At 35.7% G+C, this 13,632-nt stretch overlaps 1 protein-coding gene across 1 annotated transcript in view; it reads right to left on the reverse strand.

Moving 5' to 3' along the window:
- The window catches only part of ATP8A2 (ATPase phospholipid transporting 8A2), a 523,880-nt gene that overhangs the window by 176,242 nt on the left and 334,006 nt on the right, over positions 1-13,632 (reverse strand). The gene's annotated exons all lie outside the window — the stretch shown is intronic.

Here is a 13,632-nt window from a genome sequence, read left to right on the forward strand (position 1 = left end):
ATCATGCTTCAATCATCTTTTGTAGTAATGTGGGTTGTATAAATAAATAAAACATGGATGATTATTCATGTCTTCGAGTAGTCTGTAGCTCTAATTGATTAGGCAAGACTGACGTAAAAACTACTACAGAGCAAAGTATCTGGGACATGCATGACAAGTGAACTAAACTATTTTAGAGAAGGGATGATCACCCAACTATAATTTGGAGAAGATATGGAGGTAGTAAGAGTGGAGTAGAACAGGGGCAAGCCATCATGTTTAGGGACTGGAACCTGACTTAGAAGGGAGTGAATACCGAAATATGAAATACAAAATGCTATTTAGTTCAGCTACGTTGATATGACACAACAGGATTCCAGGGGTTTGGAGTAGACTTCAACAGATTCCATGCTAATCACAGAATCAGACTTCAGGGGTGTACAACTGTGACAGACTGAATCTGTTACCACGGTGGGACACTGGCAACATGTAACAGTTGCCCCTCCCTCCAATAATCTGAGCTGAGATCAGCTCTACTACTAAAATTTTACTGAATCATATTTTTAAAAATCAGTTTCTTGTCTCCACCAGACTAAGTTCCTTGAGACAGGAACTGTTCCTTATCCTGTGCAATGTACCCAGACTGACACTTGGTACAAACAGGAACTCACTGAGTTCCAGTGGGATCAAATGAACATCTCAATCTGACTGCCAGTTGAAGTTTTCTTAAGCACAGCTTTCATCATCTCGTTTCCTAGTTCGAAAAACTACTAGGGATCCCCCCTAAATCTAAAGTAAGCTTGCTGCCCTCTAAAAATCCTTCCACATTCTTATTCACTCTGAGTTTCAACTATCTCCCAAGAGGTCCTCATGAGGCCTGACTACTCTCAGTGAAGAAATACTGGTGGAGAACTAAGAATCAGAAGTTTGAACTGTGGTCTGTACTCCAAATATTTTTTCTACACCTATCCTAATATTAGCCATTTCTAAAATGACAGTTTCAATCCCACTGCCTCTCTTCCACTCAAGGCCTCCGCAAACTACCCTTCAACCAAATTTCTAGAACAATGAGAGCCTGGATCCACGCCTGACTCAAACATATTTATACATTGTTCCTAATTTCCCAAGATTGTGCTATATGAAGTCTGTCCAAAAGGTATCCAGCCATGTACTATGAAAAGTAGAGATATTTACTGAAGATGACACAAGCTACAAGAAGCATTGCACATAAGACAATGACACATCAGTCTCCTTCAAAGTAGGCATCTTGGGACCTCACACAGTTCTCTCAATCGCCATCAGCTGCCCTGTCGTATTTTGCTGAATATAATCCATGGTCTGAAATCTCTTCCCTTTCCAAGGTGATTTTAGTTTTGGGAAAAGCCAGAAGTCACACAGGACACCAAATCTGGGCCATAGGTGGGCTGAGTCATCTGGGTGACTTCACATTTTGCCAAAAAAACTCTGCATGAGACATGATGCATGAGCAGGTGCATTGTTGAGATGAAGCTGCCAATCACCAGTTGTCCATAGCTGCGGCCTCCTGAAATATCCAAATAGTTTCCGCAAAGGAATGTTCAAGCTTAATGCAAAATTGGGTACAGATTGGTTGTTCTACTCGCTCAGTCATTTTGAATGCGATGGCCACACAGTACTCGTGCTTACTCAAGGGCATCTCCTGCCCCCCACTGACTAGTACAATGAAGTCATCATTGCTTACACATGTACATTCCAGTCCATTCTCCTTGACTGTCAGGTTACAATGATGTCATGCAAACCGTTCTCATTATATTAACAATGGTTGGACTTTTTCCAGAAAGAACTCGTACATCTCTCTTTTATTCAAACACCTGAGCAAACATTGACAAATATTTAATAAACACTGTTTTATTGCTTAATTCAGTTCATTTATTGTCTTTTGTTGAACATAGGGTAGTGATATTTCTACTGCCCTCCCCTCCCTAATGTCAATTGAAACTAGCAAAAATAATTGAAAATAGAAAAAAAATAATTACTTTTAATGAAACTACAAGAAAGCTTAATTAAAACTACAAATAACATAGAATAGAAGCTAACATGACAAGATTAGATCAAATCAAGGAAAAATGGCAATAGCAGACAAAACCTACAAAGTAAAACGATTTCCAGGAAATACATGAAACAACCCAAGAAATAGCTGAACCAACTCTAACCCAGCAAAGCTATCATTCAGAGTGGAAGGGCAGATAAAGTGCTTCCCAGACAAAGTAAAGCTAAAGGAGTTCATCATCACCAAGTCATTATTCCATGAAATGTTAAAGGGACTTAACTAAGAAAAAGAAGATCAAATCTATGAATAGTAAAATGACAACAAACAATTATCAACAACTGAACCTAAAAAACAAAAACAACTAAATAAACAACTAAACAGGGACAGAATCACAGAAATGGAGATCACATGGGTTGTCAGCTGGGAGGGAGAAGGGGGAGAATGGGGGAAAGGGTGCAGGGTTTAAGAAGCATAATTGGTAGGTACAAAATAGACAGGAAGATGTCAAGAACAGTATAGGAAATGGAGAAGCCAAAAAACTTCTGTGCATTACCCATGGACATGAACTAAGGGAGGGGGGTGGTTGCTGGAAGGAATGGGGGTACCGGGTGGAGGGTGCCTAAGGGGGAAAATTGGGACAATTGTAATAACATAATCAATTTTTTATATATATATATATATATATATAAAGTTCTTATAAATGAGAAAAAAACTCTGACAAGCTGTTAGGAAGACAGGCAAAGAACATATGCAGTATCATCAAAGAAAAAAAATCTTATAAGTATAGGAAGTCTCACTTTTCATGACACACATACACATGTGTGCATACACACACAGAAAGATAATATTTTTTACCTAACAGATGGACAAAGATTTAAAAGTTTGGTAACCTGGGGAAATAGATACTGTCGTCCCCAGTCATTATCTACAAATATGCTTAATGTGCTTTTCCTTTGACCCAACGATTCAACTTTTAGGGACATATTCTAAATTATATCTTATTGTTACAACCACATAGCATTCATCATGGAAATACAATGGTGTTTACCATAGCATTATTTGAAAGATAAAAAAATTGGAACCTGTATTTATACTGATAGCTGGTTGAATGAATTATGGTTCATCCATACCAGTAAAACACTGTGCAGACATTATAAAGAGTATTATAAATCTGTAAGCACTATAATATAAAGATCTCACAGATATATTATTAAAGTGCAAAATATCAAGGTATATGTTGAATAGTCATGATTACACATAATGAATGACACACTCACATGTGTGGCAACTTTTTGGAAGACCTAAGTAGTTGTTTATATTCATTACCTTTGGGTAGCAGAAATGTTCTCTTGGTGGTAGGATGGAGGCTCATTTAGACCTCTTTCACTGTTCTGAATTTTTAAAACATGTTGATATTTTACTGGTATAACTGTTTCAAGCAGTAATTCTCAACTAGGATTCATTTTGCCTCCAAGGAGACACTTAACAATGTCTGGAGACCTTTGTGAGGGTGTTATTGACATTTAGTAAGTAGAGGCCAAATATTCTGCTAGCTATCCTACAACGCCTAGGACAGCCCTCTACAACAAAAAATTATCTGGTCCAAAATCTCAACTTTGGAAAAACTCTGGATGAAAAAATAAATTTATTTATTTTTAAAATTAACTTTTTTTCTTTTTTTAAAAAAGATTTTATTTATTTATTTTTAGACAGAGGGGAAGGAAGGGAGAAAGAGAAGGAGAAAACATCAATGTAAGAGAGAAACATTGACTGGTTACCTCCCATACTGACCCCGACCAGGGCCAAATTCACAATCCAGGCATGTACCCTTACCGGGAATCGAACCAGTGAACTTTCACTTTGCAGGATGATGCCCAACTAAATGAGCCATGCTGGTCAGGGCAGAAAATAAATTTATTAGGTCAACTGGATAAAAGTCATAAATCTTGTTGTAACAGATGTTTGTTATAAGCAAAATAATGACATATGACAAGTTGCATGAAGCCACAATTATGTGTGGGTTCAGAAAGTTTTCTTTCCTTTTGAGTAATTCCCCTCTAGCCTGATTTCATACATAGAACCTAAGGTCCTATTCTTTAGAGGCCAAAGGAGCCCTGAATGTGTATCCAAAACTTCACATATTTAGATTCCTGAAACAGAAATATATCTTGATATATTAGTAATGAGAAATTACTTTAAAGATAGTAAATACCTAAAACACTCAAGTTGTTGAAAATACACAATAAGGGAAAAATATCCTAAGAAACCAAGCATCTCTTTCTCAGCATTAACCTTTGCTCCAAGCCATCCTGAACAGGGCAAAAATTTCTAATTCTCACTTCAGATTAACATTCTTGATTGGCTGAATGTTGGAATATTTCCCACAAGCAGCCAATGTTCTGATTCTGTCCAAGTTGGCACTGGCTTGACCACATGTTTCTTCAAACATTTTTGATATGTTTGTACTAATTTTTATCAGTTGCAGGTGCCACAGCTTTTTGCAAAGTATAAACAAGCTCATTCTCAACATTTCCAGCTGAATTTCGATCTTCATTCAAATAATTCATCATTAGATGACCAGACCAGTTTATTTCATTGGGAATATTTATTTGGTAAGGAAAAAAGTAAAACCAAAATAAACAAAACAAATAAAAATCCTATACCCTAATTTCAAAACCCATGAGCTGGTTTTCTCTTACATGGTAAACTAAACACTCAAACTTGATTTCATTTTGGCAAGATTTCTATAGGTGAAATGGAAAAAGTATGAGAACACACTGTATTTTTAAATATTTATATGAATGTACTTAGTTTTTATTTTATTTATTCATGAGACAGGTACACAATGGTCCCCTGACACACTATAAAATCAGACTTTCACACTGGTTAGTTATATACAAATGTTACTTCATATACAAAAAGGAAAGCACTGCCCAGTTCCTAAACATTAATGTCATTTTTGGTGGACCACAATTTCCAAGCCCTCAATGCAACAGACGGCCTGTCCCCCTTCTGACGTGCAGTTACTTGGCCTACAGCTTGCCGATAGGCACTAAATTTTACTTCTCTGGATTAATGGGGGAAAAGATTCCTCTGCCTTTACTTTCTTGTTAACTAGGAATGCTATTAAATGAATACAGTCGAAGCTGAGAGAGCCAGGTTCTGCCTGGACAGCCTCAGACTTGGTGAGTCGGTGGGAAGACCTGCCAAGTACTGACGGCTTGCCAAGCTCCTGGGGTTTTTGGTCCTCAAATGTAGTGCTGTTATGAGCAAACTGACCCAAACTTATTAAATAGCTTTTCCTTCTTGGAAAAAAATCCATCTTTGCTTAAACTGCTGCCTGAAGCCAAAAATGCAGTAACCGTCTTGGTTAATTGTACAGACTCCTGTCTAAGAGGTCCCAGCACCACTGTACAACCTCAGAGGCTGTACCTGCTGCCACGCAGCTCCTCAACTAACAGTTGACATACTTAAGATGGTTTCTTCATTAGGGAATGGAAGGGCCTGTTCCTCCATTTACGCTGTTCTTCCAAGACCCATGGTAGAGGACTGAAGTGGGAAAGTACCCTACGGAGAATAATTAAATAAATTAGCCATATGGTTTCTCATTAGAGTGGTGATAACACCATGGTTCACTGATTTGCATATCAGGTCTGAGCTGATTAACTGGCATTAACCATATCTGTTTAAAAGGCAAAATGCTACAGTCTTTTTGGAGTTTGATCTGGCAATGTGATTAGGTTAAAAATAAGTATCTACTTCATCTAGAAATTGCTTTTAGAAATTCAGTTCTCATCAATAAGAGTACCTTTATATAAAAAATACCTTGTTTTGCAGCATTGTTAACAGCAGAAAATGAAACAAACAGAACAAAACAAAAAGCATAGAGGAAAAAAACCTAAAGTTCTTTATTATAGGGTGAATGGAACAAGTCTGTGAAAATTAAGCACTTATCTTTTACAATGTTAAATCTACGAGTAGGTAAATGAAGAAATGCCAAAGAAATAGTATTAGATTGACCAAAGGAAAGGCAAAATAAATAGGTAAGTAAGTAGGTAGGTAGGTAGGTAGGGAATCAAGGGGGCAAAAATCGGGGATGCTATTATGAAGGAGGGGTTATAAGAATTAATAATAATAATAATAACAACAACGACAGTAAGAAGATGCCCTAAAAACTTCCCCCTTAAGTATGTTTTGTCCAATAAATTATGGGATTGAGTGGCCAGAATTAAATGTAGTGAGCAGGGCTTCATCTCTAACATCTGTGGAGAAGTAATAAAGTCCATATATGACAAACCCATAGCCAACATCATATTGAATGAACAAAAATTACAAGCATTTCCCTTAAGTCAGGAACAAGAGAGGAATGTCTTCTTCCACACCCTTATTCAATATAATACTGGAAGTCCAAGCCACAGAGGTTAGACAAGAAGAAAAAATAAAAGGCATCCAAATTGGAAAGGAAGAAGTAAAACTGTCATTATTTGCAGATGACATGATATTAATATATAAAGAACCCTAAAGATTACAACAAAAAAAAACAACTGAAACTAATAAATTAATTCAGTAAATTAGCAGGATACAAAATAAATTTCTATACACCAAAAATGAACTATCAGAAAGGAAACTAAGAAAACAATCCCATTCTCAATGGTTTCAAAAAAAAGTCTGGAAATAAATTTAACAAAGGATGTAAAGACCTGTTCTTAGAAAATTATAAGACACTGAAGAAACAAACTGAAGAAGATACAAATAAGTGGAAACATATACCAGGTTCATGGATAGGAAGAATTAACATCCATACCACCCAAAGCAATCTAGAGATTCAACACAATTCCTATCAAGATACCAATGGCATATTTCACAGAACTAGAACAAATATTCCAAAAATTTATATGAAATCACAAAAGACCCTGAATAGCCACAACGATCTTGAGAAAGAAGAAAAAAGGAGGAATCACATTACCTACTATCAAATTATACTACAAGGCCATAGTAATCAAAACAGCATGGTATTGGCATAAAACAAACACATAACTCAATGGAACAGAAGACAGAACCCAGAAATAAACCCATTCTTTTATGTTTAATTAATATTTGACAAAGGGAGCAAGGATGTACAACGAAGTAAACATAATCTATTCGTTAAATGGTGCTGGCAAAATTGGACACATGCAAAAAATGACACTAAACTACCTTCTTACAGCACACATATGAGTAAACTCAAAATGGATTAAAGACTTAAATTTTAGACTTGAAATCATAAAAATCCTAGAAGAAAACATAGGCAGTAAAATCAGACATTTCTCATAGCAATATTTTTTTCTGATGTATCTTCTTGGGCAAGGGAAACAGAAAAAAATAAACAAATGGAACTGCATCAAACTAAAAAGTTTTTGCATAGCAAAGGAAACAATCAACAAAATGAAATAACAACCCACTGAATGGGAAAACGTATTTGCTGATACATCTCATTAGGGGTTAATGTCCAAAATTTATAAAGAACTTATAAAATTCAACCCCCATTTAAAAAATGGGTAGAGGACCTGAATAGGCACTTCTCCAAAGAGGACATACAGATGGCCTATACACATATGAAAGAATGCTCAATGTCACTAATCATCAGTGCAAATTAAAAACACAATGAGATATCACCTCACGCCTGTCAGAATGGCTATCATCAGTAAATCAACAAATAAATGTTGTCAAGGATGTGGATAAAGGAGAATCCTCATGCACTGTTGGTAAGAATGTAGATTGGTGCAGCCACAGTGGAAAGCAGTATGGAGTTCCCTCAAAAAATTAAAAAGGGCACTGCCCTTTTTATGACCCAAGAATTCCACTTCTGAGAATCTATCCAAAGAAACCTGAACCACTAATTTGAAAGGATATATGCATCCTTATGCTCATTGCAGCATTATTTACAATAGCCTAGATTTGGAAGCAACCCAAGTGTCCATCAGTAGATGAATGGATAAAAAAGCTGTGGTACATTCATACAATGGAATACTGCTCAGTCATGAAAAGAGAGAAATCTTGCCCTTTGCATTGGCATAGATGCACCTAGAGAATATTATGCTAAATAAGCCAGTCAGAGAAAGACAAGTACCATATGATTTCACTCATGTGTGGAATCTAATGAACAAAATGGATTAACAAGCAAAATAGAGACAAACTCAGATAGGGAGCAAGTTGAGAGCTGTCAGAGGGGTGGAGGGTTGGGGAGCTGGGTGAAAAAGGTGAAAGAATTAAACAAAATACATACATACACATATACGTACATATATAAAACAAACTCACAGACACAGGTAACAGTGTGGTGATTGCTAGGGAAAAGGGCGGTGGGGGAGGGAGAGGAGAGCATGGGGGGATAAATGGTGATGGAAGGAGACTTGACTAGTAGTGGTAAACACACGATACAATATTCAGATGATATATTATAGAATTGTACCCCTGAAGCCTATATAATTTTATCAACCAATGGAGCCCCAATAAATTGTGTGTGTGTATGGATACTCTGGTGTGTTTGTTTGTTTATACACACACACACACACAAAACATTCCATCACCAAGAAGATTACAGGGGTGGAAAGGAGGTAGGATTGCCTATGTTGTAACAATGGATTACCCTTCAGGAACTTGGAGATCTGTTGTTGTTGTGTGAGTGGTGGTGCTGTCATCCCAATAAATGCAATTTTTTAAAAAGGACTGTTTAAGCAAAAAAATAAAATCTGTGGAGGATTTCCTCTTTCTGAGTCACCTGGACAGGTACATTGCTAGCAGCAAACACCACATACTTCAAAACTTCTATGGACTTTTCAAGGCAAACAAACAAAACTGAAAGTTACAGAATGTGTACTAGAATCATTTATTACAAAACCACAACAAAAATGCCTATGTATCTTTATACAAGTGTAAAGGTAAGGAAGGCTAGCTAAACTGTTTCTATTCATTTTCTGAGCAGAAATGAAGGCAGATGAAGAGAAATTATTTTTCATTACACATCTCTATTGTTACAACAAATAAGCATACTTTGAAGAATTACATAAAGAAAAAAAGGACCTCACTATTCTTTATCACTGCATCATGATCAGTTCTCTCTTAGCTTGTCACATCCTAAACTTTTTGTTGCATTACCTATAAAATTTGTTGCACCATTTGTAAGATGCTTGCAAGCAGAGATTGTTTTGATTTCACTCCCTTTTACATGCTCAGGATCTAGTGCCGTGCTTGGCATATAGCAGGTGCCAAATAAATGAGTACATGCGGACAAGTATGGACACCTAACATTGAAGAGGAAAGAGCACATGCATGTGATTGTAGGACAGTCCATGAAATTGGCCAAATAAGTTTCAACCTACTTTGAGCACTTAATTGCTATTCAAGCATGGGAATCTTCCTTAACCCCTACAAACTTCATTTTTTAATGAAGAAATGTAAGGAAAACCACACGCTGTAGAATTGTCATTTTTGTGTTTTTGACGATGAACACTAACCTGCTTTTAATGTTTACTATGGGCCAAGAATCTCGCACCCTTCTAAATGTATTATCTCATTTAAACCTCATAGCAATCCTGACAAGTAGGCATTTTCTCCATTTCACAAATGAGGAAATGAGGGCACAGAGAAGACTGAAGATATAATGACTGGTACCAAATAGGTGTTTTATAACACTATAGTTATTAACAATAAACCTATATGACAAATAAGTGATTTTTAAAAACATCAATGTTAAGGTAAATCAGGATCCAGTCAGTATTTATGGCTCCTAATTTACAATGCCACTGCTATCTTAAGATCGTAACATCAACAAAACACTTCAAAACGACAAGGGCATACGCAGATCAATAACTTATTAAGGTAGTGACCTAACAGTTAAGCCTCTGATGCCATAGAAGGAAGCAAAGGTATTCTTTTAAAATTAGAGTATAAAGTGTTTTGAAACATAGGCTGCAAAAATCTCTCTTTTTTTGCATGACCAAATGCATTCACTCTGGTTTGAAACATTTGCCTATAAGGTTTTAAGCTCAAATACTGCAGGGTTTTTTTGTTTTGTTTTGTTTTGTTTTTTGCTAATATGGTTGAAACCAATCCAATAGACAATCAAAAGTAAACATCTCTCTTTCCATTCCTTGAATAAAATTATTTGAATAAAAAGTCAAAACAAATACTAATGTGAAAATCTAAGTTATGTTGAAATGGATTTGAACCTTCAAAGTATAAGACAAATTTAACATGCAAATAAATGTAGCATATGATGTGCACATATAAATTGCTTACTATAACATTTTATTTTCCATTAAAATCCCAAGTGATACAAGAAGTTGAATCTTCTAGCTCAAAAGTCACGAAAGTTAGTAAAAGGAAGCCAGGTAAACCTTTTTAAAGTTTCCTTAATTACTAATTTTTCAGTGCTACAAAATGCCTCTGCTTCTGCAAAATTACATGCGTATACTGTGGAACATCAGGTAAATACAAAATCGTGTTTCCCCTCACAGAAAAGACCATAATACCGACCAGATGGTGTATGCACAATTAAATTGATTTTTAATAAGGAATTCTTGGCACAATAGAATGTAATCGCTCCAAATTGTGTCAAGGACTACTTACATTTTTTATAGTTCAAGGCTTAGACTCTTCAGCCCAAATCCTGTGCTGCAGTGTTAGGGGACCAAATAGCTCTGGAGACCAGTAATGAAATAATGAGCCTTTCATCTGGAGGTCATTGGTTAGGATCTGCTGTCGTTCATTAAGGACACAGTTGTTTCCAACCTCCTCACGTGGGAACAGTGGCAGGGGGTTTATTATGGAAAGGGTAGCAGAAATATGTATAAGATCACTTCATTTCTGAATGGGGCCTATGGCAAATATTTGAGAATGTGTTTTATAACCAATAAAGCAATGCTCTTAACATATTGACAGTAAGATTTAATGCCTGGCTCCCCAGCCCAGAGTCGGAAGGTAGGCAGCAGACTGCAGATAGTCTCTCCGCCTCCATCAGCCACGAGTTGCCTGCAGCCTGGGCAAGGTGTGACATTTCTTCATATTTTCTTGTTCTGGAAAAGTGGGAAAAAGGTCTGTCTACTCTCTCAGAGGAGGATTATTAAAAAAGAATAAGTATTATTTTAAAATTCAGTTATTGAACTATTTACTGGGACTCTGCTTCAAATTATGCTCTGTGCTATGGGTAGGAGGCACAAAGGTGAAGCAGATACCATCTTTGCCCTTAATACGGGAGTCAGTCTGGTTGGGGACAGGTTTGGGATAAATCAGAGGGATGGAAAAGTTCTTTGGGAACATAATAGAGAGAGACATGGGCTCTGTCTCCTGGAGTCACCACAGCTTTTCCAAAGGTGTGGGCCCTTGGGCTGGATCTTGAAGTATCACATTCCACTCATCAGTTTGGAGTGGGGAGACGCATTAAAGGTATTTGGAACAATCTGTACATAATTGAAGCAGATGTGAATTTCCAGGTGGCTAGAATAAGAAAAATGAAGTGAGAGGAGAGGACTGGGTTCAAGCTGTGAAGGACACTAGACAGGTGTTCTTCAAATACATGAGCTATGCATATGTGTCTCAGAGAAATTTGAAAAGCTATGTATCTAAAAATTTAAAAATCTGTCTCAGTGTACTTTCATTTATTTTGTGGTAAAGTACACATAACAGAAAATTTACCATTTTAATCATTAGGTTGTGTAATTTAGTGGCATTAAGTCAATTTTCATTGTTATAAAACCATCACCACTATTCATCTCCAGAACTTTTTCATCATCCCAAACCGAAACTGTTCCCGTAAACAGTAACTCTACATTCCCCCTCCCTCTGTCCCTAGTCACCGTACTTCTACTTTCAGTCTCTATGAATTTATCTACTCTAATTATGCCATATAACTGAAATAATGTAATGCTTGTCCTTTTGTGTCTGTCTGCCTTATATCTCTTAGCATGTTTTCAAGGTTCATTCATGTTGTAGCAATAATCAAATATCATTCTTTTTAAAAGCTGAACGATATTTCATTTTATGTATAAATCACATTTTCCTTATTCATTCATCCATTGATGCACACTTGGGGTGTTTCTATCTTTTGGCTGCTATGAACATCGGTGTCCAAATATCTGTTTGAGTCCTTGTTTTCAATTCTTTTGGGTATATATCCAGAGATGGGATTACTAGACTATGTGTAATTCTAAATTTAACTTTCTGAGAAACCTCCATACTGTCTTCCACAACAACTGCACCATTTTACTTTCCCATCAGCAAAGCACAAATATTGCAATTTATCCACATTGTCACCAACACTTATTTTTGATTTAAAAAAAAAATAGTACTGATTTTAGTGGGTATGAATTTGTATCTTTCACTTTGTGGTTCTGATTAGTATTTTCCTAATAGTTAGAAATCTTGAGCAACTCTTCATGTGCTTATTGGCCATTTGAATATCTTCTCTGGAGAAATGTCTATTCAAGTTTTTTTAAGTTGATTTTTAATTGTTGTTGAGTTGCAGGAGTTCTTTATATATTATAGATATGGACCCCTTATCAGATATGATTTGTAAATATTTTTCCCATTCTGTGAGTTGCCCTTTTATTCTGTTGATAGTGTCTTCTGATGCACAAAAATACTTATTTTGAAGACATAAAATTTATCTATATTATCAGTGCTTTCAGTGTCATATCCAAGAAATCATTGCCAAATCCAATGTCATGTTTTCTCCTTATGTTTTCTTCTAAAAATTTTATAGTTTTAGCCATCATATTTAGGACTTTGATCCATTTTGAATAAATGTTTCTGTATCCTATATTGCACAGGTTTAATTTTCTTTTGCAAGTGGATATCCAGTTTTCTCCATAACATCTGTTGAAAAGATGGTCCTTTCCCACCGAAGAGTCTTAGCACTCTTGTCGAAAATCATTTGGCTATCTATACAATGGCTTATTTCTGGGCTCTCTACTCTATTCCATTGGCCTATATGCCTGTCTTTATGCCAGTACCACACTGTTTTAATTAGTGTAACTTTATAGCAAGTTTTAAAGTCAGAAAGTGTGATTCTTCCAATTTTGTTACTCTTTTTCAAGATTGTTTTAGCTATTTGAAGTCCCTTAAGATTCCATGAAAATTTTAGGATTAATTTTTCTACTTCTGCAAGAAATGTTGTTGGGATTGCATTGAATTCATATATCATTGTGGTTTCAGTATATGGTTAAGGCAATGTAAATTTTTAAATAATAAGCTTAAGTAATTGCAAAGTATATAATTTCTGGAATGTTGTAAATAGTGACATTTTAAAATGAAATTTAAGTCATTCTTTTAATGTAGCCAATGAATTCTAAGTACCACAAGTAGATACCCATCAGAATCCACTTTAAGAAATATATGAACAAATATTTCTCTAACAGTCAGAAATTTTACATCATTTTTTTAATCTCAAACTTGATTTACATTGCATTTGACCCACATGAAACTCAACCCCCACTTAATGTATTTTAGTTTAAAAGTCTTTTATTGATTACCCTATCATACTTTACAAAAATAATGACTAGAAACTAAAATTAATTTTCTGTGGCTATATGGCTCTAAGTGTTAAAAAGTTATTCTAAATTGAGTTTTGTTACAATTACTATTGG

The sequence above is a fragment of the Pteronotus mesoamericanus genome, unplaced genomic scaffold (assembly GCF_021234165.1).
Source record: "Pteronotus mesoamericanus isolate MK-2021 breed Mesoamerican mustached bat unplaced genomic scaffold, CSHL_Meso_final contig_41, whole genome shotgun sequence".
In the NCBI taxonomy this organism is placed as follows: domain Eukaryota; kingdom Metazoa; phylum Chordata; class Mammalia; order Chiroptera; family Mormoopidae; genus Pteronotus; species Pteronotus mesoamericanus.